The 25,508-nt window shown below is 43.4% G+C and overlaps 1 pseudogene; it reads right to left on the reverse strand.

The window, feature by feature from the left end:
- LOC139439089 (zinc finger protein 1 homolog) overlaps positions 1–9,780 on the reverse strand; it is a 56,698-nt pseudogene extending 46,918 nt beyond the window's left edge.
- Positions 9,781–25,508: the final 15,728 nt, after the last annotated feature.

A 25,508-nucleotide genomic window follows, 5' to 3' on the forward strand; every position in this document is an offset into this window, starting at 1 on the left:
GAAGGACATTTCGTGTTCATTAATAGGAAGACTAACTAATGTTAAGATGTCAATTCTACCCAAAATGATTTACAGATTCAACACCATCCCAATCAAAATTCTAATAGCCTTCTTTGCAGAACTAGAAAAGCCAATCAACAAATTTATAAGGAAGGTAAGTGGACCTGGATACTAAAGCTATCTTGAAAAAGAAGAATGAAGTTGGAAGACTTCCCAATCTTAAAACTGATTATAAAACTTATTTTCTTTTAAATTGTATAGAAGGGTAAGGTGCCCAAATAGCCAAAACCATCTTGAAAAAGAAGAACAAAGTTTGAGGACTCATGCTTCCCAATTTTAAAACTTATTACAAAGCTACATTAAGCAAAACAGCATAGTTCTGGCACAAGGACAAACATATAGATGAATGGAATTGAATTAAGAGTTCAGAAATCAATCCTTACAACTCTGGCCAATTGATTTTTTTAAAAGATTTATGTATGTATGTATGTATGTATGTATGTATTTACTTATTTATTTCCCCTTCTCTCCTTCCACCCCATTGTCTGCTCTCTGTGTTCATTTGTTGCATGTTCTTCTGTGTCCGCTTGGATTCTTGTCAGCAGCACTGGGAATCTGTCTCTTTTTGTTGTGTAATCTTGCTGTGGCAGCTCTCTCTGGGCAGGCTGTGCTTTTTTTGTGCTGGGCAGTTCTCCTTACAGGGTGCACTCCTTGAGCATGGGGCTCCCCTACATGGGGAACACCCCTGCATGGCATGGCACTCCTTGCATGCATCAGCCCTGCACATGGGCCAGCTCAGCATACAGGTCAGGAGGCCCTGGGTTTGAACCTGGACCTCCCATGTGGTAGGCGGACACTATCAGTTGAGCCAAATCCACTTACCCCAACTGATTTTTTACAAGAGTGGCAATTCACTCAACTGGGAAAAGTTAGTCTCTTCAACAAATGATGTTGGGAAACTGGATAGCCATATGCAAAATTATGAAACGTAGGGAAACATCTTTAGGACCTTAAGATAGGAAATATTTTCTTAGACTTTACACCAAAACTCAGACAAAAAAAGAAAAAAAATAGATGGAACTTCATCAAAATTAAAATCTTTTGCGGGACAGATAGAGCTCAAGTGGTCGAGCACCTGCTTCAGATGTACAAGGTACTGGGTTCAATCCCCAGTACATCCTGAAAACAAACAAATGAAAAAACCAGCTCTGATTGGGGAGTGGATGTAGCTCAGTGGTTGAGCACCCACTTCCAGTGTATGAGGCCCTGGATTCAATCCCTGGTACCTCCTAAAAAAACAAAATTAAAATCTCTTGTGCTTCAAAGGACTTTATCATGCAAGTAAAACACAACCAAAAGAATGGTAGAAAATATTTGGAAACCATATTTCTGATAAGAGTTTATTATCTAGAATATATAAAGAATTTTTACAACTCAACAACAAAAAGACAACTCAATTAAGAAGTGGGAAAACAAGCACATGGAAAGATGCTCAACACCATTAACATTAAGAGAAATGCAAATCAAAACCAGAGTGAGATAACATTTCACACACACTAGAATGGCTACTACTTTAAAAATGGAAAATAGGCGTTGGTGAGGATGTGGAGTAATAGGAACACCCTTACATTGTGGAAATGTAAAATGCTGCAGCAGCCTGGAAACAGTTTGGCAGTTTCTCAGAAATACCTTATGACCCATCAACCACTTCTTGGTATATACTCCAAAGAAAATAAAGCAGAGATTCAGACAGATGCTCTCATGCCTATGATCACAGCAGCATTAATAACAATTTCCAAAAGGTGAATGGAACCAAAATGTCCATCAACAGACGAATGGATTTTTAAAATGTGGTATATCTCATACAATGAAATATTGTTCACACATGAAAATGAATGACATTCTGATATATGTGACAACATGGATGAACAAAGAAGACATCCCGTTGTGTTAAATAAGCCAGACACAAAAGGATAAATATTTTATGATCTCACTTATTTGAATTAATTAGAATATGTGCACTCAGAGTCCGAAATTAGAATCCAGGTTACCATGGATGTGATGGGGGAGTTTATGTTTTATTGGTGCAGAGTTTCTGTTTGTGGTGAAGAAAAATTTGATAATGGTTGGTGGTGACAGAGGCACAATACTCAATTGTATTCTTGAAAGTGGCTAATTTCAATTTCAACTGTATTTCAACTTCAATTGTATTCTGGTAACGGTATTTCTGAAAGTGGCTAAATTAAGTAGTAGATATGTGTACAACACAGAGTGAACTCTAATGTAAACTATGGACTGTAGTTAATATAATTATAACATTAATGTTTCATCAATTGTAACAAAGGTACCACGCTAATGCAAAATGTTAATGATAAGGAAAACTCTGTTGCCGTAAACCTATAATTGCTCTAATTAGAAAAAAATGGAGGGGAATAAAAAGAACAGCAGAGTCCATTTTAAAACATGACATAACTATATACCATCTAAAATAATCTTACTACAAATATAATGATAGAGGCAAGTAAAAAAGAATAGGAAATGATATATCAAGCAAACATTAATCAAAGAAAAGCTGGACTGTCTCTATAAATATCAGATAAGGTAGGCTTCAGAGCAAAGATTACCAGTACAGAGAAGGACATTATATAATGATAAAAGTATTAATCCACTAAGAAGACATAGGAAAGTTAAATATGTATGCATCAAACAAGAAACTGCACAATATGTATGGCAGAAACTGATAGAACTGAATGGATAAATAGGTAAATCCACAATTAAAGTTGAAGACATCAATAGCCATCTTCAACAATTGACAAAACCAGGCAAAAACTCATCAAGGATATAAAAAAACCCAACATCACCATCAATCAACAAGATCTAACCAGTATTTATAGAACACTACACAATAAAAGCAAATACACATTCTCTTCAAGTACCCATGGAACATGTACAAATATAGACAAGATCTGGGCCATAAAACACATCTTAAAAAAATGGAAAGAACTAAAATCATACAGAATGTGTTTGTTGAGCACAATGGAATCCAATTAGCTATCAACAAGAGAAATGCCACAGAATATTTTCCAAATGCTTAGGAACTCAGCAACATACTTGTACAAAATTCATGGGTCAAAGAGGAATCCTTGGGATATTGATGTGGCTCAAGCAATTGGGCTCCCGTCTATCATAGAGGAGGCCCAGGGTTCGATACCCAGGGCCTCCTGGTGAAGGCAAGCTGGCCTGTGTGATGAGCTGGCCCATGCAGAATGCTGCCCTGTGCAAGGAGTGCAGCCCCATACAGGAGTGCTACCCCGCGCAGCAGTGCTGATCCACGTGGAGAACTGATGCAGCAGGATGACACAAGAAAAAGAGACACAGAGGAAAGACAATAAGAGACACAACAAGACCAGGGAGCTGAGGTGGTGCAAGAGAATGGGTGCCTCTCTCCCACTCTGGAAGATCCCAAGATGTATTCCTGGAGCCACATAATGAGAATACAAGCAGACTGAGAAGAACACAGAGTGAATGGACACAGACAGCAAATGGAGGGAGGGGAGAGAAATAAACAAATAAATCTTTAAAAAAAAAGGAAATCTCAGGGGGAATAAAAAATACATTATACATTTTAAAATCAATGAAAGTGAAAATACAACATATCAAACTTTCTGGGACATAGCTGAAGTAATCCTGATGTTGCCAGATTTCCTCCGGGTTCTTGACTATGCTGCATAAAAGAATTTAAGAACATGCCAGTTTAGTTAGGCTAGTAATTTATTGAGGAAATGGGAGAAGAGAATAGAAATGGGAGAAAATAACAGATTATGGGTCCCAGATATACTTGCATATTGGTCCAGGTAGAGAGAGGAAAAAGGAACAATTTAACTTATGTGCTTGATTTTTAAACCATTAATTGTTCCTCCCACTTGTTAATGTTTAGGGGAGGAGTCCCAATTGTTTGCTATTTTCATTGATTATCCTACCCATCAATTCCCCTGTGGCGGGGGGGGGGGGGGAGGCAATGATAAGGTCCCTTGAAAATATCCAGGGCTTTTCCTTAATCCTGGACCATCAAGGAAAATTCTCATGGGTTCTTCCAGATGTTTTCTGGTAGGAGTCTTTCTCTCAGAGGATTTTCAGGTGGAATTCCATGGCCACGTGTTTCATGGCCATACTTTTCTGCCAGATCCTGGACTCACCTTTTCATTCCCTAAAGTAGCCCCTTCACTGAGAAAGAAATTTGTAACACTAAATTCATATATTAAAAAAGAAAAGGGAAGCAGACATGGCCCAGTGGTTAGGTTGTCCGCCTATCACATGGGAGATCCGCAGTTCAAACTCCGGGCCCCCTTAACCTGTGTGGAGCTGGCCCATGCACAGTGCTGATGCATGCAAGGAGTGCCATGCCACACAAGGGTATCCCTGCATAGGGGAGCCCACGCGCAAGCAGTGCACCCCATAAGGAGAGCCGCCCAGTGTGAAAGAAAGTTCAGCCTGCCCAGGAATGACACTGCACACATGGAGAGCTGACACAACAAGATGACGAAACAAAAAGAAACACAGATTTCCATGCCACTGACAACAACAGAAGCAGACAAAGAAGAACACGCAGCAAATAGACACAGAGAACAGACACCTGGGGTGGGGGGAAATAAAAAATAAATCTTTAAAAAAAAGTTTCAAATCAATAATATAAGTCTGCACCTCAAGGAACTATAAATAGAAGAGCAAAATAATCCTAAAGTAAGCAGAAAGAAGGAAATAATACAGATAAGAGCATAAATCAGTGAAACTGAAAGCATTAGAACAGTAGAGGAAATTAATGAAACAAAGAGCTGGTTTTTTTTTTAAAAGATCAATAAAACTGACAAACTCCAGCAAGATTGACAAAGGAAAAACAAGAGCAGATCCAAATTACTAGTATCAGCAATGAAACAGATGATATCCCACAGACCTTCAGATGTCAAAGAATAATACTATGAAATTTCTATACAAATTAACTTGACAATTTTGAAACTTCTTGAATTTTTGAAGAACTTTTTGAAAAAACTACCACAACTCACCCAACATGAAATTGGTAATTTTAATAGCCTTTTAACTATCAAAGAAAATAAATTCATAGTTTTTAAAAGTTTCCCCCCAAACAAAAAATCCAGGCCTAGATATTTTTCTGGCAATGTCTAGCACACATTTTAAAGAGAAATAACACAAGTTTCATACAATCTCTTCCAGAAAATAGAAAACTTCCCATTTCATTTGATGAAGATGATATTTCCCAGATATCAAAACCAGGCAAAAATAGTACAATATCCCTCATGAATATAGATGCAAAATTCCTTAACAAAATAAAAGTAAATATAATTCAGCAAAACATGATGAGGATTTACAACATATGTGACATTTATTTCAGAAGTGCAAGTCTGGTTCAATATTTTAAAATCCATCAATACCATCAACCATATTAACAGGCTGAAGTAGAAACATCACATAATCGTAACAATCAATGTAGAAAACATTTGACAAAATTCAACTCCTGTTCATGATAAAAGCTCCCAGAAATAGGGAAGCAGCTATGGCTCAAGCAATTGAGCTCCCACTTACCATATGGAGGACCTGAGGTTGATCCCCGGGCCCTCCTGGTAGAAAAGAGAAGAGGCATCCCAGACCTGCACAGTTAGGTGCAAGGCCCCCATGTGGCACAGAGATGTGCAAGACCCCCCGTGAGACAAAGCAACGCACCAAAAAGATGATGGTGCAACCAGACAGAGGGAAAAAAAGCTCTCAGAAACATAGGAAGAGAGAACTTCCTCAACTTGATAAATGACATCTACAAAAAAACCTACAGGTAACCTTACACTTAATGGTGAAGTACTGAACGCCTTCTCCCTAACATCAGTGAAAATACAAGATTGGCACTCTTTTCTTATTCAACATAGTGCTGGAAGTTCTAGCTAGGCAATAAATCAAGAAAAGGAAACATAAGGCATGCCAATCAGAAAGGATGATATAAAACTTCTCCTATTTGCAGATAATAGGATTATCTGTATAGAAAATTACATGGAATCTACAAAAAATACTCTAGGTCTAATAAGTGATTTCAGCAAGGTCACAGGATATAAGAAAAGCATGCAAAATACCAATGGCAGTTCTATGTACTAACAGTGGGCACATAGACACTGAAATTGAAAATATAATACCATCATTCAAAAAATTTAACTGCTTAATTGTAAATCAGGGGACATTTTCAGGACTTGAATTGTCCTGAATGACATTGCAAAGACAGATACAGGGCATTATCTATCCTACCATAACCTACAGAATGGAGTGGGAGAGAGTGTAAACTACAATGTAAACTATAATCCATGCTTAGTGGCAATGCTCCAAAATGTGTTCATCAATTGAAATGAATGTACCACACTAAGGAAAGAAGTAGTTAATGTGGGGAAAAGTGAGAGGTATGGGGAGTAGGGCATATGGGAATCCCTTATATTTTTTATGTAACATTTTATGAATCTAAGTATCTTTTAAAAACAAATAAGAAATACACTTTTTAAAAATTAAGTGTAAATCTAACAAAACACACAGGACTTGTATGCTGAAAATTACAAAATATTAATAAAGGAATCAAATAAACTCTTAAAAAAAATGGAAAGACATAACACATTCAGTATTATAAAGATGTTAATTCCCCCCCCCCAATTAAAATACAGGTTTAACACAATTTTTATAAAAATCCCAGCAAGATCTGTTGTAGGGGAAGCAGATGTGGCTCAAGTGATTGGGCTCCCATCTACCACATGGGAGGTCCATGGTTTGATTCCCAGGGCCTCTTAAGAAAAGCTGGGCTGAGCAGAGAGCTGGCCCACACAGAGTGCTGGCCCATGTGGTGAGCTGATCCAAGTGGAGTGATGGTCTGTACAGGATTGCTGGCCTGCTCAGGAGTGGTGGCTCTAGCAGAGAGCTGGTGCAGCAAGATGATACAACCAAAAGAGATAAAGAGGAGAGACAATAAGAGAGCAGCAGGGAAGTGGATGTGGTTCAAGTGATAGGGTTTCCACCTACCATATGGGAGGACTCGGGTTTGATCCCTGGGTTCTCCTGGTGAAGAGGAAGAAGAGAAAGCATGCCTGCTGGGAGCCACTACCTGCGTGGTGATCTGAGTGTCCACACAGTGAGCCAAGTGCTTACACAGTAGCCAAATGCCTGCATAGTGAGCTGAGTGCCCACACAGCAAGCCAAGTGCCCATGTGGTGAGCCAAGTGCCCACATGAGTGCCCACATAGTGAGTCAGTGCCTGCACAGTGAGCCAGTGCCTGCATGGTGAGCCAGTGCCCACATGGCAAGCCGAGTGCCCACACAGTGAGCCAGTGCCCATGCAAGTGAGTCATGCAGCAAGATGATGACACAACAAATGAGAGACAAAGCGGGAAGAGTCAAGGTGAAGTGCAGCAGAAACCAGGAACTGAGGTGGTGCAGCTGACAGGGAACCTCTCTCCACATCAGAGATCCCCAGGATCAAATCCTGGTGAATCTTAGAGGAGAAAAAATAAGAGAAGAAAAAAAGAGAAATAGATACGGAAGATCACACAGCAAATGGGCACAGCAAAAACAGCAAGGTGGGGGGAGGGGGAAGGGAAGGGAGGAAATAAATAAATAAATAAATATTTAAAAGAGATGCAACAGACCAGGGAGCTGAGGTGGCACAAAAGACTGAGCACCTCTCTCCCACTCCGGAAGGTCCCAGGATGGTTCCTGGTGCCGCCTAAAGAGAAGACAAGCAGATACAGAAGAACACACAACAAATGGACACAAAGAACAGACAATGGAGGGAGGAGGTAAATAAATAACTCTTTAAAAAAAAAAAGATCCTTTGTAGGTAAAGACAAGATTACTCTAAAATTTGTAGGGAAAGACAACCAGCCTAGAAGAATTAAAACGGCTTTGAGAAAGAAGAATGAAATAGAAGGAATCAATTTGCTTATATTCAAGGACCAATTATATAGCTACGGTAATCAAGACATTGCAGGATTGGAATAAAGATAGACAGATAGATCAATGGAACAAAATACAAATACACTCAATTGATTTTTAACACAGGTGCAAAATTAATCCAATGGAGGAATAAAAGCCTTTTCAGAAAACGGTGCTGGAACAAGTGAACATCCATAGGCCAAAAAATGAACCTCAACCTATTTCTCCCACATTTTACAAAATTTAACTGAAAATGGTCACAGATTACATGTAGAACATAAAAGTATAAAATTTTTAGAAAAAAAAAGGAGAAAATCTTTAAAATATGATAATAGGAAAGAGTTCTTACTTTTGACACTAAAAGCAAAATACATAATTGGAAAAACTGATTGTAGCAGAGCGTGGGGGTTTCGTCCTCACTCAGGCCCAAGAGTCGGGGGGGCTTGCTATTGCCGATCAGCCAGCGGGGGGTGCCCCAAGAGGGAGCACCGGTTCTCCAGGTGTGGGGGACTCGCGGTTGGGGAAAAACCACGGAGACCGCTTGAGAGCAAGAACAGGTCTGCTTTATTATGGAAGTACACTTAGCTATATAGGGTTGGGTAGAGGGAGGGGCGTGATGAAGGGAGGGTTGGCTAAGGGGCGGCTGTGGACAGGCTGAAGCTGATGGATAGACCTGAGGTAAGCAGTTACTGGGGAAGAGGGCAGATTGTGGGTTGGCAATATGGGCAGGACTGGTGGGAAGGACGGCAGGGGCTGGAAGGGGAGGAGGGGTGGAGAAAGGCGGCAACAATTGCTCCTTTTGTTTTTAAAAGGAAATAGAGGCAACAAGTTTTGGTGCGCACTGTGGGTGTGAATAACTCGGTGTGCGCAGCAACAAAAGACAAGGATTATGAGGAGGAGGAGGAAAAGGAGGTTATAAGGACGGGTACTGGAATAGGACAAGGGGTGGGGGGAGACCAGGAGGACCGGCTGGCCGTGAGCGGACGACATAGCATCTGGCCAGGACGCATGTGCCCGCCATTAGGGTCGGCGCACGCCGGTGCCTGGCGCGCGCCGAGCCTTGCCAGCGAAACGGGCTCGTGATGTCCCCGGACCCCCCGCCCAAGGGGGAGGAACAGTTGGGGAGAAGTGAGGGGAGGAAGACAAGAAGCTATAGGCGTGCGGTCTGGAGTAGGTGGTGCGGGCTGAAGGGGCGAGGTGGACAGCTGGGGGGGACTCAGCGGTGGCGAGGCGTTGGTAGTGGACTTGTACAAAGGAGCTGAACACTGCATTGGCTTGGTCTTTGGTGAGGCGGACTATCCTTCTGATGGCCCAGGGGCCTATAGTGAGGGCTAAAAGGATAATGATAAGGGGGCCTAGGAATGGGAGCAGGTACGGGAGGAGAGAGTGGAAGAATGCGGAGGCGTAGCTCGCGTTGTCGGGTTCTCTTTGGCATCGCTCCAGGCTTTCGCGGACCTTTTGTAGGCTATCTTCTGTGAGGCCGGTGGTATTTGCGTATACACAACATTCTTCTCCAAGGGCGGCACAGAGGCCCCCCTCTTTGAGCAGGAGGAGGTCAAGGCCACGGCGGTTCTGTAGAACGACCTCAGAGAGAGAGTTAAGGGAGTTTTTTAGATGCTCGACAGCTTCTTGGAGATAGGTAATATCTTGATTGACCGCGTTCGCGAGGAGAAGCTTTTCCTGTTGCCAAAGGGAGAGAGTCCAATTGAAGGGCTGGTGACTCGGGTTGGCGGCAGCTGGGAGAGCGAGGGAAGCCAGGACGAAGAAAATGGTCGCGAGGCTGTATAGAGGCATCATCTGACGGTGCGGCATCTGTGAAGACAAAAGAAGAGAAAACTCCTCGCTCTCCATGCGTGGGGAGCGGGCAGCATGAGGGGGGCAAAGAGAGCGGGGTAAGGGTTTGAAACACTTTAAGAGGGGGCGTTCCTTGATGATGGCTGGTGCTGGATCCGGGTGAATGGGGCGACCTCTGGGCCATATCCACTGTCAATGTTATCTCTCACCGAAGGTATAGGGTGCTGATCATTCGGTGGAACTAATGGGTTAGCGGCAGGCCGAATGCAACACCCAGGAACCCAGAGCGGCTGTGGCTCAGAATCTGGAAAGATGCAAGCAAAGCCCCTCCCCTGTGCTAGGAGGGGAGCTGGATCTTGCCAACGATTTGTGGCAGGGTCTTTCCAATGGACGAGGGGAACTTGCGAGGGCTGCCACATGGGTCCCCAGTGCTTATGGGTAGGGGAGAGTCCATGGTCATCGAAGGTTAGGAGATTGTGATGAATGAGGTAGGCAGTCACAACGTCGGCGGGGGCCTTGTGGGGAGAGGAGGCCCTTTCTTTTTGAATGAGTAGCTTGAGCTGTTGGTGAGTGCGCTCGACGATTCCTTGCCCCTGTGGATTGTATGGAATGCCAAAATGATGCGTGATGTGATACATCTGCATGAAGCTGGCGAAGGTGGCACTGTGATATGCTGGTCCGTTGTCCGATTTGAGATCCCATGGAATTCCCATGAACAAAATAGCTTGGCGAAGCGCTTGGATGCAGTGTTTAGCACTTTCCCCCGCAAGAGGGACTGCATAGCACAGATGCGAGAAGGTGTCAATTGCTACATGAAGATATTTGAGGGGGCCAAATGCACTAACATGAGTGACATCTAATTGCCACCTTGAGTTCGGGCGGAGGCCGCGGGGGTTAACACCTTGAGGCTGCAAAGGTCCAAGTGGCAGCAAGGACGCGCAAGTTCGGCACGCGCGCACAAGGTGCTTGCAAGTCTCAATGGGTATGTCTGGAAAGAGCTTTCGGATGGACCGCGCAGAGAAATGAAATTGGGAATGCAGGAGCTTGGCTTGATTAACAAAGTCTCCAAGCCGCGGCCCGTCGGCAGGGTTTTCATGTAGGAGGACCGGGTTTACCTGGCTGCTTGACACAGAAGCATCAGCGAGGTCATTCCCTTGAGCCAGCGGTCCTGGTAGGCCAGAGTGGCTTCTGATATGAGCAATGAACCAGGGCTGCTGCCTTGCCTGAAGCAGTCACTGTACGAAAGCGAGCGCCTGATCGATGTTTGAGTCACCTGGTAGGAAAGTAGCAAGCGGGAGGCTGCGACACACCTGAAGAGTGTATAGGCTGTCAGTAAAGATGTTGAGAGGCTGGTCTGGGTGGAAATTGAGGACTGCAGCGACAGCTAGAAGCTCGCCCACTTGAACAGAAGAGTCATTTGCGAACAGCAGTTGCCGTGGCTCAGGATTCTCAGGAGTGTATATGATGGCAGCAAACGCCGTTTTTGAGGCATCTGTGAAGGCAGTGATAGCAGAAGGGATCGGGTTCCGTGCGGGCAATGGACGGAACGGGTTGGAAAACGCCAATTGAGACATTCCCTGCAGTAATCGGTGATGAGGATAGTGGTTGTCAAAGGAGCCGCGAAAGAGCTCTACCAGGCTCTGCATTTGGGCATTGTTCATGATGAGGGAGGTAACTTCCTTGGCATCTAAAGGCCAAACAATGGTGTGTGGCGGGATGCCATACATTTGTATGGAGAGAAGTACTAAGTCAGTGGCCAGCATGATCCAGGCCCTTGTAAAAGGGCAGATTTTCGGGAGTTTGCTCTTTGACGTATGCAGAAAAAGGAGAGGGCCATCTTGCCACAAGAGACCTGTGGGAGTGATTGGAGTTGGCAGAACTAAAGCCAAAATTGGAAGGTTAGGGGAGAACCGCTCCAGGCGGCACTGCTGCAGAGCGGCGCTAACTTGCTGGACGACTTCTCAAGCAGCAGGAGTGATGGTGATGCTGCGGGTGGCTGCAGTTGGTGGGCTGTCTTTGGTCTGCAAGAGCTCGAAGAGGGGTTGCATCTGCGCTGTTGTGATGGGCAGCACCGAGCGAAGCCAATTGATTTGTCCGCAAAGTTGTTGGAGTTCAGTCAGCGTCATCTTGTGAGAGACATGAATTTGTGGGCTTGTGGGCTGAATGAAGTGATGAAAATGAAAGCCCAAAAATTGAAAAGGAGGTTGGAGGTTTATTTTGTCTGATTGCACGGTAAGTCCGAGGCTTGAAAGGTTTGTCATCACTGCAGAGAGCAGGTCATTGAGGAGCGCGCTGGAGCTCGCTGCTAAGAGAAGGTCATCCATATAGTGGAGAATGTATGTTTGCTCTGGATGAAACTTTGAGCGCAGCAGCTCAATGGCATGGTTGACATATAGCTGACATATGGTTGGGCTGTTCCACATACCTTGCGGTAGCACTCGCCATTGGAATCGAAGCGCTGCGCCCTGGTTGTTGGTGCGTGGGACTGTAAATGCAAATCGCGGACAGTCTCGCGGGTGAAGAGGAATAGAGAAAAAGCAGTCCTTGATGTCGATGGTCGCTGTGTGAAAATGCTGGGGGACTGCGGTGGGATGCGGGCATCCTGGCTGAGGTGACCCCATTGGCTTGATATGCTTGTTGATTTCGCAGAGATCATGGAGAAGGTGGTATTTGCCGGTGTTCTTTTTGCTAATGACAAAGACTGGTGAATTGTAGGGACTAGTGGATGACTCTATATGCCCTGCTTGTAGCTGCTCTTGGACGAGGGCAGAGAGAGCTTGCAGCTTGTGAGCTGGTAAGGGCCACTGCTCGACCCAGATGGGCTCCTCTGTGTCCCATTCCAGAGGGATAGGGTCAGGTTTTGAGATGGGAGCAGTGGCCCCTAGAAGGGGGGGGGCAGCGCAGCTGAGAAGGCTTCTGTGGTGATTCGGGCCTTTAGCTGGCTGAGGACATCTCTCCCCCATAAGATGGTTTGGACAGACGAAAGGACGAGTGGGTGAATTTGGCCTTCGTGGCCTTCTCGGTCGCTCCAATGCAGAGGCTGGGATGTTTTCCAGGAGGTGGCGGCCCCAGTGGCACCGATGACTTGAGGGCCAGTTTCCAGGGGCCAGTGATTGAATGCAGCGACTTCGAAGGGAACACAGGAGACTTCAGCACCGGAATCCAGGAGCCCATCGAGCCATTGCCCATCGATTTTGAGCTCTAATGAGGGTCTCTGGCGGTGCATGATGGGCATTGTCCACATTATGGCTTGGGAATTCTTCTGAGGGCCTCTTGGGGGTGGGGCTGAGGCCTGCCCCGCTGGGAGTTTAAGGCTGCTGGGAACCTTGGGTGGAACAGCAGTCGCGGGCCCAGTGATATCCTTTCCCACAACGCGGACACGGCGTAGAAGGGCCCCTTGGCCGTCGCATCAGCGGGTCTGAGCAAGGCGCTGGGCCTGGCTGGGAGCACTCGCGGATGAAGTGGCCGGGCTGGCCGCACCAAAAGCAGACGGAAGTGGGGCCGGATGAAACAGCCATGGCAGAGGCAAAGGCAGTAGTGAGTGTTTTGACTTGTGGGTCGACGTCACGGCAAGCAAGGACCCATTCGTGCAGAGCCTTGTCGCGTATGGGAAGGACTACGGCCCGGAACGGCGCAAGGCACCCATCAATGACTAACCCTTTGGCTAACACAAATTGGGCATCCTCACTGGAAATTTTCCATTGACAAGCTTCCAGGACGCGGGCGACAAATGCTGGGAAGGTCTCACTGGAGTCCTGAAGCAGCTGCGCGAGCTTGGTGGGCTGCTTGGTGGAAACTAGAAGGAATGACTGCTGGATGAGGACTTTTACCCGGTGCCAAAACCCTGGGTCAATTTGGAGGTAAGAATGAGGGTCTGCATAATTGTTGGTCCCCGTGTATGCATCGGAGGGATCGAGGACGCCAGCTTGGGCATTCTCCACGATTTGCCGGTCAACAGCTGCTTGGTAATGGGCGCGCCATTCAATAAATTGACCCGGTGTAAGGATGGCATGGGCTAGTGCAATCCAGTCATATGGGAGAACGAGTTGGGTCCCCAACTCCTCAAGTAGTTGCTGCGCATAAGGGCTGCCAATTCCGTCTTCCTTTACAGCTTTGCGGAGGGTCCTGACCTCTTCTGCTGTAAAGGGTAGCCAAGTTTGGGGTCGCTGCGGCGTGGGCTGCGGATTCAGCGGATACAGCTGGGGGATTTGAGAAGACGTGGCACCGGGGACTGATGGAGCAGCCAAGGCAGGTGAAGGGCTATTGCCGTACGGCGGCGGCAAGGGATAAGCGGAACACGGGTGAGAAAATGGTGGCTTAGCGGCTTCCAGGCGCAACAAGATGGCGGCGGGACCCTTTCGGGCACCGGCCAAGATGGCGGAGCAGCCACATCCAGCAGCGGACAAAATGGCACGAGGGGCATTTCCAGTTTAGCGGAAGATGGCGACCATGCAGTTTCCAGGCACGAACAGGATGCTAACTGGGCAGGAAGAGGCGGGTAGAGGTGGGAGGAGGAGGACACCGGCAGAGAAGAAGCCGGATGTGCGCCATCTTGGGCAGAAGTGGGGGAAGAAGGCGGAAGTCCGCCATCTTGGGGAGCGGCAGGGGTGGTTTCTGTCTGCTGCGGGGAGCTCGGGCGGGGAGGTTCGCGCTCGAGAGCAGCAGCAAGTTGGTTAGACAGAGAGTCAGTGTCGGCGGACTCATCGGGATCACAGTCTAGAGGCCGTTTAGGAGAAGCTTCATAAATGGCCTCGGTCGGAGCGCCAAGGAGACAGGCGCGAATGGCAACGAGAACGGGTAAGAGGCCTGCTGGGAAGGTGCGTTTCTCGTGTTCCATGGCGGAGGTGACTCGATCTATGAGTCACGAGTATGTGTCCAGGCTCCAGAGTTGGCATGTGGTGAGCCACGGATTAAAAGGGAGCAAGAGATCCCAGTACTTTTGGAGCTGCCGCAAGGAGACGCGGACTCCATTGGCATCGAGCAGGGCAGCAAGGGCTCTGACTTGCGGTGCCTGACGCAATGACAAAGAGGCGCCCATGACGGGATAGGGACGGGACAACGGCGAGGGGTCCCTTGGGGCTCGTCCGGGAGAGGGGTCCCTACCTGGAGAGGAGGACGATCACAGCAGCAGCAGCAGCAGAGAGGGGCCAGGGGAGGAGCTGCCATATTGGGCGCCAGTTGTAGCAGAGCGTGGGGGTTTCATCCTCGCTCAGGCCCAAGAGTCGGGGGGGCTTGCTCCTGCCGATCAGCCGGCGGGGGGTGCCCCAAGAGGGAGCACCGGTTCTCCAGGCGTGGGGGACGTGCGGTTGGGGAAAAACCATGGAGACCGCTTGAGCGCAAGAACAGGTCTGCTTTATGACGGAAGTACACTTAGCTATATAGGGTTGGGTAGAGGGAGGGGCATGATGAAGGGAGGGTTGGCTAAGGGGCGGCTGTGGACAGGCTGAAGCTGATGGATAGACCTGAGGTAAGCAGTTACTGGGGAAGAGGGCAGATTGTGGGTTGGCAATATGGGTGGGACTGGCGGGAAGGACGGCGGGGGCTGGAAGGGGAGGAGGGGTGGAGAAAGGCGGCAACAACTGATAAATTGGACTTCATCAAAATTAAAACTTTTTGCCCTTCTAAAGAGAGAAATTCTATTTATTTTTTAGGAGGTACCAGGGATTGAACCTGTGGCCCCATACATGTTCAAACACTGAGCTATACTTGCTCCCCAAAAGTTCTCTTTAAATGGGTGAATTTTATAGTAAGATATGTTGACTATATCTCAACAAATCTGTAATAAAAATAAAGTTACCCAATGGAGGAAAATATTTGCAAACTACATATCTAACAAATGACTATTATCTAAAATTAAAAAAGAACTCTCAAAACTCAAAAGAATAATGACAAAAAAACATGAAAAGACCTTTTTCACCAAAGAGGAGACACAATAGACTGATAAGCAGATAAGCACATGAAAAGATGTTTAGCATGATTAGTCATTAGGTAAATTAAAACCACAATGTGATATCACTACACGCTCATCAAAATGGTGTTTTTCCCTTCTCTTCCTCTCTCTCTCTGTGTCTCTCTCTCTCTGTCTGTCTCTCTCTCTCCCCCCCCTTCCTCGCATTCATGGAATTCCAGCAAAAGCAACTTAAACTATCAAGATGTCCCAGTTTCAACCAAAGATTTCAAAACATATGGAGAAACAGGCAAAGGAGAAGATTAAAGCACTAGAAACCATCAATGGGTAAGACCACACCAGGGACAAACCAGACCAAGATTTTTTTTTTAATGGTCCTAAATATTTTCAAAGAGCTAGAGGAAAACATAGTCAGAAAACAAAAGGAAATCAGCAAAATAATAGCTGAACACAAAGAGATTATCACTAGAGATGGAAATTATGAAAAGGAACCAGAGTTGAAGACCACAGTAATGATAATAAAAAAAATTCCCCAGAGGGGTTCAACAGCATATGGGAGCTGGAAGAAGAATCAGTGAACTTAAAAACAGTTGAAATCATTCATCAGAGGACCAAGAAAAAGGAAGAATGAAAATAAGTGAACACAGCCTGAAGAACATGTGGGACACCACCAAGCATACCAATATATGCATTGTGGGAGTCCCAGAAGGAAAAGAGAGAAAAGAACAGAAGGAATATTCAAAGGAATAACAGCTGAAAATTTCCCATGAAAGACATAAATATACACAACCAAGGTACTCATCAAAATTCAAGAGGATAAACCCAAATAGACCCACACCACACCATGTTATAATCAGATTGTCAACTGCCTAAGATAAGAAAGAATTCTGTAAGCCACAAAAGAGAAGCAACAAGTCACATGCAAGGGAGCCTCAATAAGATTAAGTGCCCATTTCTCTTCAGAAACCATGGAGGAAAGAACATATTGGTAAGACATATTTCAAATGCTGAAAGCAAAAAACTGCCAACCATGAATTCTATATCCAGCAAAATTGTTTTTCAAGAATGAGGATAGGATTAAGACATTCCCAGAAAAACAAAAGCTGAGGGATTTCATCAACACTTAAATGACCCTACTAGAAAGGCTAAGTAAAGGGAGTTCATGTTGAAAGGTGTAGCAGTTTGACATTATTGATGAATTCCAAAAAGAAATATTGGATTATGTTTGCAAACTGATCTTCTCCTCTGGGCATATTAGATTGCATTGCATTCAGAGGTTTACTTGATTAAGTAATCAGGTAAATGTCCTGTGCCAATAGAGCATTGAGTCCCCACCCCACAGTGGGTGGGAACTCTCAGATAAAAAGACATGGCAGGGAAGCGGACTTGGCCCAATGGATAGGGCATCTGCCTACCACATGGGAGGTCCGTGGTTCAAACCCCAGGCCTCCTTGACCTGTGTGGAGCTGGCCCACGCACAGTGCTGATGAATGCAAGGACTGCCATGCCATCCATGTAGGGGCATCCCCCGTGTAGGGAAGCCCCACACACAAGGAGTGCATCCTGTAAGGAGAGACACCCAGCATGAAAGAAAGTGCAGCCTGCCCAGGAATGGTGCCATACACACAGAGAAGCTGACACAACAAGCTGACACAACAAGATGATGCAACAAAAAGAAACACAGATTCCCGGTGCCGCTGATAAGGATAGAAGCAGTCACAGAAGAACACATAGCAAATGGACACAGAGAGAAGACAACTGGGGGGGGGTAGAAATAGATAAAAAATAAATCTTTTTTCAAAAAAGACATGGCAAAGGGCAGAGTTTGGGGGTTTTTGGTGTGGGAGTTTTATGTTGGAATTTGATGCTGAAGACTTAAGCTAGAGCCCCAGAAAGTAAGCACACAGAGGAAAGAGAAGCAAGCCCCAGGAAGGAAGGAACCCAGGAAGCCTGAATCCTTGCAGACATCAGCAGACATCTTGTTCCAACACATGAAAGTAGTCTTTGATGAGAGAAGTAACTTATGCCTTATGGCATGGTATCTGCAAACTCCTACCCCAAATAAATGCCCTTTATAAAAAACAACCAATTTCTGGTATTTTGAATCAGCACCCCTTTGACTGACTAATACAAAAGGAATAGACACTCATTAATTGACTGAAGCAATAAAAAGAAATAAAGATCTCCAGTAAAGATAATGACAGGGATAAATATAAACACCAGGACTATTGCATTTTTTAGTGGGTAACTTCAATTGTTACTTCTTACAGGATCTAAGAAACAAATGCATAAAATGTAACGATAAATCAGTGGATTGGGACTCATAATACATAAACATGTAACTTGTGATAAGAACTACATAAAGGGAGAGGGAGATGAAAGACTATAGGAACATAGTGTGTGTATACTATTAAAGTTAAGTTGGTATCAAAGAAAACAAGATTGTTACAGTTTTAGGATGTTAAATTTAATCCTTATGGTAACCATTAAGAAAATATTAGATAATATGCAAACTCAAGGAGACAAAAAATAGAGTACAGGTTATCAGGAATGGGGGGCAGAATGGCGCCCCACACACAGACAGCTGACATGACAAGATGACACAACAAAAAGAAACACAGATTCCCAGTGCTGCTGATAAGTATAGAAGCAGTCACAGAAGAACACACAGCAAATGGACACAGAGAGCCAATAACTTGGGGCGGGGAGGGATGCAGAGACAAATAAATAAATAAATAAATCTTTTTTTAAAAAAAAAAGAAAGAAAAAAATGTGTAGGGTTTCTGTTTGAGATTAAGGGAAAGTTCTAGTAATGGATAGTGTTGAGAATACCACAACATTGAAAATGTGATTAATCCCACTGAATGGTATGTTGGAGTGGTTTAAGATGGAAATATTTATGGTGTATATTTGCTAACATAATTAGAAAAAAGAATGGAAAACTACACCAAACTAGGCTATGGACTATAGATAGAAGTAATATTGTGATGATGTTCTTTCATCATTTGTAACAATTGTGTCATAACAATTTAAGGTGTTGGTAGTGGAATGATGTATGGGAATCCTGTATGGTATGCACTGATTGTCCTTTAAAATTTTGAAATTAAAAAAATTTTGGGAAATGGAGGTGATTCAACTAGTTGGGCAACTGCCTGCCACATAGGAGGTCCCAAGTTCAGATACAAGCACCTAAGCAGACACAACCTCCCACCACAATGAGCTAGATGCCTCCTCCTACCATGAACTGGACACTGCAACGTGCTAGATTCTGCCTCCTGCTGCAATAAGCTACATGCTGCCACCCACCACAATAAGCCAGGCACCACCGCTTGCCACAATGAGCTCCACACTGCGTCCTGCTGCAATGAGCTAGCCTAATAGATAGATAGGCAGGCAGACAGGCAGGCACACAGAATGGTACAATGAAGATGGCATAATGTTAAAATAGGTGAATCTGGGTATCTGGGGTGCAGAAGTTCTCTGTATGGTATGGAGTTTGTATTACTTTTGTAAGTTTGTATTTTGTATTATTTTTCTACACTTGAAATTATTTCAAAATTAAAAAGAAAATGAACAGAGTCTCAGGGCACAAAGAATCTAACATTTGTGTTATAGGAGTTCCAGAAGAAGAGAACAAAAAGAATGGAACTGAAAAGAGTATTCAAGGAAACACTTGGCTGAAAACCTCCCAAATGTTACACAAGACACAAACCTACAGATTGAAGAAGCTGAGCAAACTCCAAAGAAATCAACACCTGGACACATAATAATTAAATTTCTGAAAACTAAAGACAACATAAAATATCATGAAAGTAGTTAGAAATGACACATTAACCACAGGACAACAATTTGAATGATAGATTTCTCACCAGAAACTATGAAAGCCAGAAAGAAGTGGCGCATTTTTCAAGTGTTGAAAGAAAAGTACCATCATCAGCAAACTCTATTCCCAGTGAAAATATCCTTCAGGAATAAAGAGAAAATAAAGGCATTCTCAGATGAATGGAAATTACAAGACTTTGTTACTAGAAGACCCACTGTTAAAGATTGGCTAAATAAAGTTCTTCAAACAGATAGGAAATGAGCAAAAAGAAGCATCAGGAAGGAAAAGCAATGGAAAGAGCAGGAATATGAATATAAACAAAAAGGAATCCTTTTCTCCATAGGCTTTATAAATCATATTTTATGAATAAAACAAAAATCATACCACTATCTGATTCTTGGATAGTGATATTTAAAACCAGGGAAGGTAAAGGGAACTAAATGGAAGTAAGGATTCCATATGTCATGATATGGGGTAAAATGTTTATATAAGTCAACTAATTAAATTGTTTTCCAGAAGAAAACAACAGAAAAATCAATGAAACAGGAGGAGGGGCAACATGACATCAGAGTAAGGAGCTTCAAGAGTCAGCTTAACCTACAATGCAGTTAGTAATCACCCAGAACTATCTAAAGTATCCTGCAAAATCCTTGGAAGAATGGAAGAAGGAGACTGCCCATCTGCAGTGATGATTCATGAGTAGAGCACTCCATGCTATGGAGATTGGTGCCCATCCCCCACCAACAGTGCAAGCTGCCTCAGGAGCTATTCTCTGGCTGAAGTTGGAACCTCCATTTCCCAAAAATGGGGAAGGAAGATACAGTTGGGCATCAACTTCAGCTACTGATTAGTAAATCTGACTGTTTAAAGTCTCATCCTCAGAACACCTAAAGTTTGAACCTGCCCAAGTCAGAAAGAGACTGGTAGCCTCCATTTCAACTCTGCCTCTGGCATAAGGGAAACCAGGGCTGATTGAAAAATCACAGTGATGGGAAGGATCAGCTTCTTTCCATCCAGGTCAGATTGCTGCTCCAGCCTGGGCTCCAGCCCCACCTCCAGCAGGAAAGAAGCTGAGGGGACCTGCACTAGCCTCTCCAGGCAACTATAGAAAGTTTCAGCCTGAACAGACTAGATTGTTGGAGACCTGTGGGCTCCATTACCACCCCCTGATAGAATAGGAGGGGCAGGGGGGGGTGTTTCCTTAGCTTCTCCAGGAAGCAGCAGGTGCTTTTGGCCAGCACAGACTGGATTGTTAGACAACTGTGGCTCCATTCCTGCCCATGATAGGACAGGAGTGAGGCAGTGTTTCCTCAGCCTCTCTGGGCAACTGCAGGCACTTTGGTCTGCATGGACTAGATTATTGGGCACTCCTAGAGCTCCATCTCCACTCCTAGCAGGGGAGTTGGGGGGGAGGGGACAATTCTTCACCAGTCTACCTGGGCAACTGCGGTTAGTTTTAACCGGCAGAGCTTAGTTTTCCATGCATACCTGCAGCACCATACCCACCCTGAGCATGGGAGGAAGAGGTATAAAGGTTCATCAGTCTCTTTGGGCATCTAGAGTCTTGGCCTGCATATCTTGGACTACTGCACATGTCTGCTGCTCTGTTCCTACCCTGGCAGGGTAGAAATGTGGGAGAGGCTTCACTGGTTCCTGGGCAACATGGGAAGCTTCAGCCTCCATGGCTTACAGTACCAACTGCATCCTTGGCTCCTATTATGCAACCAGCAAGGGAGAAAGGGCAAGAAACAGATGAAAAAGAGCTGAAAATTTTCAGATTAGCTAAATGTGAAACTATAAAATTCCAAATTAAGTTGAACCAAGTATCAAAGATGGGTTGTAACACAAAGTCAATCAAATAGAAGCCCTAGAGTAAAGAGAGAAACTATCTAGAATAAATATATCTAGTAAACCAGGTGCCAAGACACCAACAAAAAATTACAGTCCATGCCAAGAAATAGGAAGATGGCCCAGTCAAGGAAAAAACTAAGTCTTCAGTTTAAAGAAGCTGAGACAACTAATCATATGCTCAAAGAAATCACCTTAATAAATTCAATGAGATGGCTAAAGAGATTAAGGATATTATAAAGATATTGGATGAGCAGGAAGAAGAATTTGAATGCATACATAGAAGAATAGGAGATCTTAGAGCAATGAAAGTCACAATAAATGAAATTAAAAATACACTGGAAGTATATAACAGCAAATTTGAAGAGGCATAATAAAGGATCAGTGTGCTTCAAGACATGGCCTCCAAAAACAAATATAGAAAAGAACAGATGAAGAAAAGAATGGGGAAAAAATTGATCAGGGCCTCAGGGAACTACAGCAAGTAGCAAACTATAGCAAAAGACATGCAAACAAATGTGTCATAGGTGTCCCAGAAGGAGAAGAGAAGGGAAAAGGGGCAGAAGGAATATATGAGGAAATGATAGTAGAAAATTTCCCAATCCTATTTGAGGACATAGATATCCATGTCCAAGAAGTACAGCATACTCCCAATCAAATAAATCCAAATAGATACACTCCAACACACATACTAATCAGAATGTCAAATGTCAAAGTTTAAGAGAAAATCCTGAGAGCAGCAAGAGAAAAGTAATGTATCAGGGAAGCAGCTGTGACTCAATCGATTGGGTTTCCATCTACCATATAGGAGGCCCTGGGTTCACGTCCTGGGGCCTCCTTGTGAAGGGAAGCTGGCCTGTGTGCTGTGGAGAGCTTATGGCCCAAACACCACAGAAAGCTGGCACCGCAAGATGATGCAACAAAGGGAGAGAAACAAACACAGAAGAATGTGCAGTGAATGAGCACAGAGAACAGTCAGCAAGCAAGTTGCGAGTGGAATAATTTTTTTTAAAATAATGTATCACATACAAGAGATGCCCAATAAGATTAAGTGCTGACTGCTCATCAGAAACCATGGGGGCAAGAAGGTACTACTACAATATGTTTAATATACTGAAAGAGAAAAACTGCTAACCAAGATCATATCCAGCAAGATTGTCTTTCAAAAATGAGGGTGCATTTAGAATATTCACAGATAAACAGAAACTGAGAGAGTTTGTAACCAAAAGACCAGCTTTGCAGGAAACACTAAAGGAAGTGCTACAACCTGAAAAGAAAAGACAGGAGAGAGAGGCTTAGAAGAGAATCTAAAATTGGAGATTATACCAGCAAAAGTAAATAAACATGCAAAAAAAGGGGGGTGAAAATAAGATACAACAGATAAAATACAAAAAGGCAAAAGGGGTGAAGAACTGCCTTTACAGTAATAAAATTGAATGTTAATGGACTAAACTCCACCAATTAAAAGGCAAAAACTGGTCAAATGGATAACAAAATATCAGCCATCTACTTGCAGTCTACAAGAGACTCATCTTAGACCCAAGGATACAAATAGATTGAAAGTGAAAGTCTAGAAAAAGATATTCCACTCAAATACTAACCAAAAAAAAAAAAAAAAGGCTGAAGTGGCTATGCTTATATCTGATGAAATAGACTTTAAAAGCAAAGCTGTTACTAGAGACAAGGAAGGACATTATATATTAATAAAAGGGTAATTCCCCAGAAAGAAATAATCATAAATGTATATACGTGGGGAGGAGATGTAGCTCAAGTGATTGGGTGTCTGCTTCCCATGTATGAGGTCCTGGATTCAATCTCCAGTGCCTCCTAAGAACTAACAAACAAGCAAAAGGGCCAGCTCTCATTGGGGAGTGGATGTGGCTCAGTGGTTGGGTACCTGCTTCCCATGTGGGAGGTCCTGGGTTCAATCCCTAGCACCTCCTTTAAAAAAAATGTATATGCACCTATTCAGGATGCCACAAATTACAATGAGGCATACACTGGCAAAACTAAAGGGAGAAATAGATGTCTCTATATGGTGGTTAGGCTATTGGGTCAAGTTGGCCAGGTAATTGTGCCCAGTTGTTTGGTCAAACAAGCACTGGGCTAACTGTAATACAAGGGCATTTATGGACTTTAGTCACCATTGACTATACTGTAGCGGTAAATCATAGATAGCTGGTTATAATTACATCAATCAGGAAGAGTGCCATCAGCAATGAGTGATGCTTAACCCAAGCATTTGAATGCCTTAAAAGGGGAAGTGATTCCAGCATTGACAGAGAATTTCCCAGCTTGTCTTTAGACAGCCAACATCTCCCAGAACTTGTCAAGAACCTTCACTGGACTTTCATTGCAGCCCTTGGTTGCAGCCTGCCTGCAGAACCTGGACTTGTGCATCCCCACAGTTGCATGAGAGTCTCTTATAGAATCACATACCATTGACAGATATCTCTTGTTGATTCTGTTTCCCTAGAGAACCCTGAGGTTCCCTGGAGAATCCTCTACAATAGTAGTTGGAGAATTCAGTACACCATTGTCATCATTGGTTAGAACATATGTATGGAAAAACATAAACAGAGCTTGAATAATATGATAAAAGAACTAAACCCAATAGACATATTCAAAACATTGCACCCCAAAACAGCAGGATATATTCAAGTCCTCATAGATATTTCTCCAGGACATACCATATGTTGTGTCACAAAGTAAACCTCAATAAATTTAACAACACTGATATTATACAAAGACTTTCTCTGATCATAATGGAATAAAGCTGGAAGTCAACAACAGGCAAAAAAAAAAAGGGAAAATTCACATATATATGGAGATTAAACAACACATTCTTAATTAGTGGTCAAAGAAGAAACTGTGAGCAAAATCAAGAAATATCTTAAGATGAATGAAAACTAGAACAGAACATATTAGGATCTATAGGATGTAGCAAAGGCAGTACTAAGAAAGAAAATTGTAGCACCAATGCTTACACTAAAAGAGAGGAAAGAGTTAAAATCAATGACCTAACTACACAGCTGGAGAAACTAGAAAAAGAACAGTGAACTATTCCCAAAGCAAACAGAAGGATTGAAAAAACAAAGACCAGATAAGAAACAAATGAAATTGAAAACAAACAAACAAAAAGAATAGAGAGAACTAACAAAACCAAAAGTTGGCTCTTTGAGAAGATAATAAAATTGACAAAACTTTAGCTACATTGACAAAGAAAAAAAGGAGAGAAAATGCATATAAATAAAATCAGATATGAAAATGGGGACATTACTACTGATCCCACAGAAATAAAAGAGATCATAGGAGGATAGTATGAACAACTGCACATCAACAAACTAGACAATGTAGATGAAATGGAAAAATTCCTAGGAACATGAATACATTTATCCTAGTACAAATAGAAGACCTCAACAAACCAATCACAAATAAAGAGATTGGAACAGTCATCAAACAGTTCCCCAAAATGAAAAACCCAGGACCAGTGGCTTCGCAGGTGAATTCTACTCAGCATTCATAAAAGATTTAATATGAATCTTAAGCTCTTCCAAAAAAAATTGAACAAGAAGGAATGCTACAAAACTCATTCTATAAAGCCAATACCACCCTAATACCAAAGCCAGATAAAGATATTAAGGAAAAATAAAATTATGGACCCATTTCTCAAATGAATACAGATGCAAAAATTCTCAGAAAAATACTTTCTAATCAAATACAACAACACATTAAAAGAATTATTTATCATGATCAAGTGGATTTTATACCAGGCCTGTGAGGGGAGTTCACCACAAGAAAATTAATCAGTGTAATACACCACATTAATAAATCAAAGAGGAAAAACCACATGATCTCAATTGATGTAGAAAAGGCATTTGGCAAAATACAGCATCCTTTCTTGATAAAAATACTACAATTGAAGGAAACATCTTCAACACAATAATGAGTATATATGAAAAACCCACAGCCAACACAGTACTCAAAGGTGAAAGATTGAAAGACTTCCTGTTGAGATCAGGAACAAGAAAAGCATGCCCACTGTCACCATCATTGTTCAGTAAAGTACTAGAAGTTCTAGCTAGAGCAATCAGTCAAGAAAAAGAAATAAAAGTCATCCACATTGGAAAGGAAGAAGTAAAACTTTCTCTATTTGCATGTGATACC

Source organism: Dasypus novemcinctus, chromosome 6 (genome assembly GCF_030445035.2).
Source record: "Dasypus novemcinctus isolate mDasNov1 chromosome 6, mDasNov1.1.hap2, whole genome shotgun sequence".
NCBI classification, from domain to species: domain Eukaryota; kingdom Metazoa; phylum Chordata; class Mammalia; order Cingulata; family Dasypodidae; genus Dasypus; species Dasypus novemcinctus.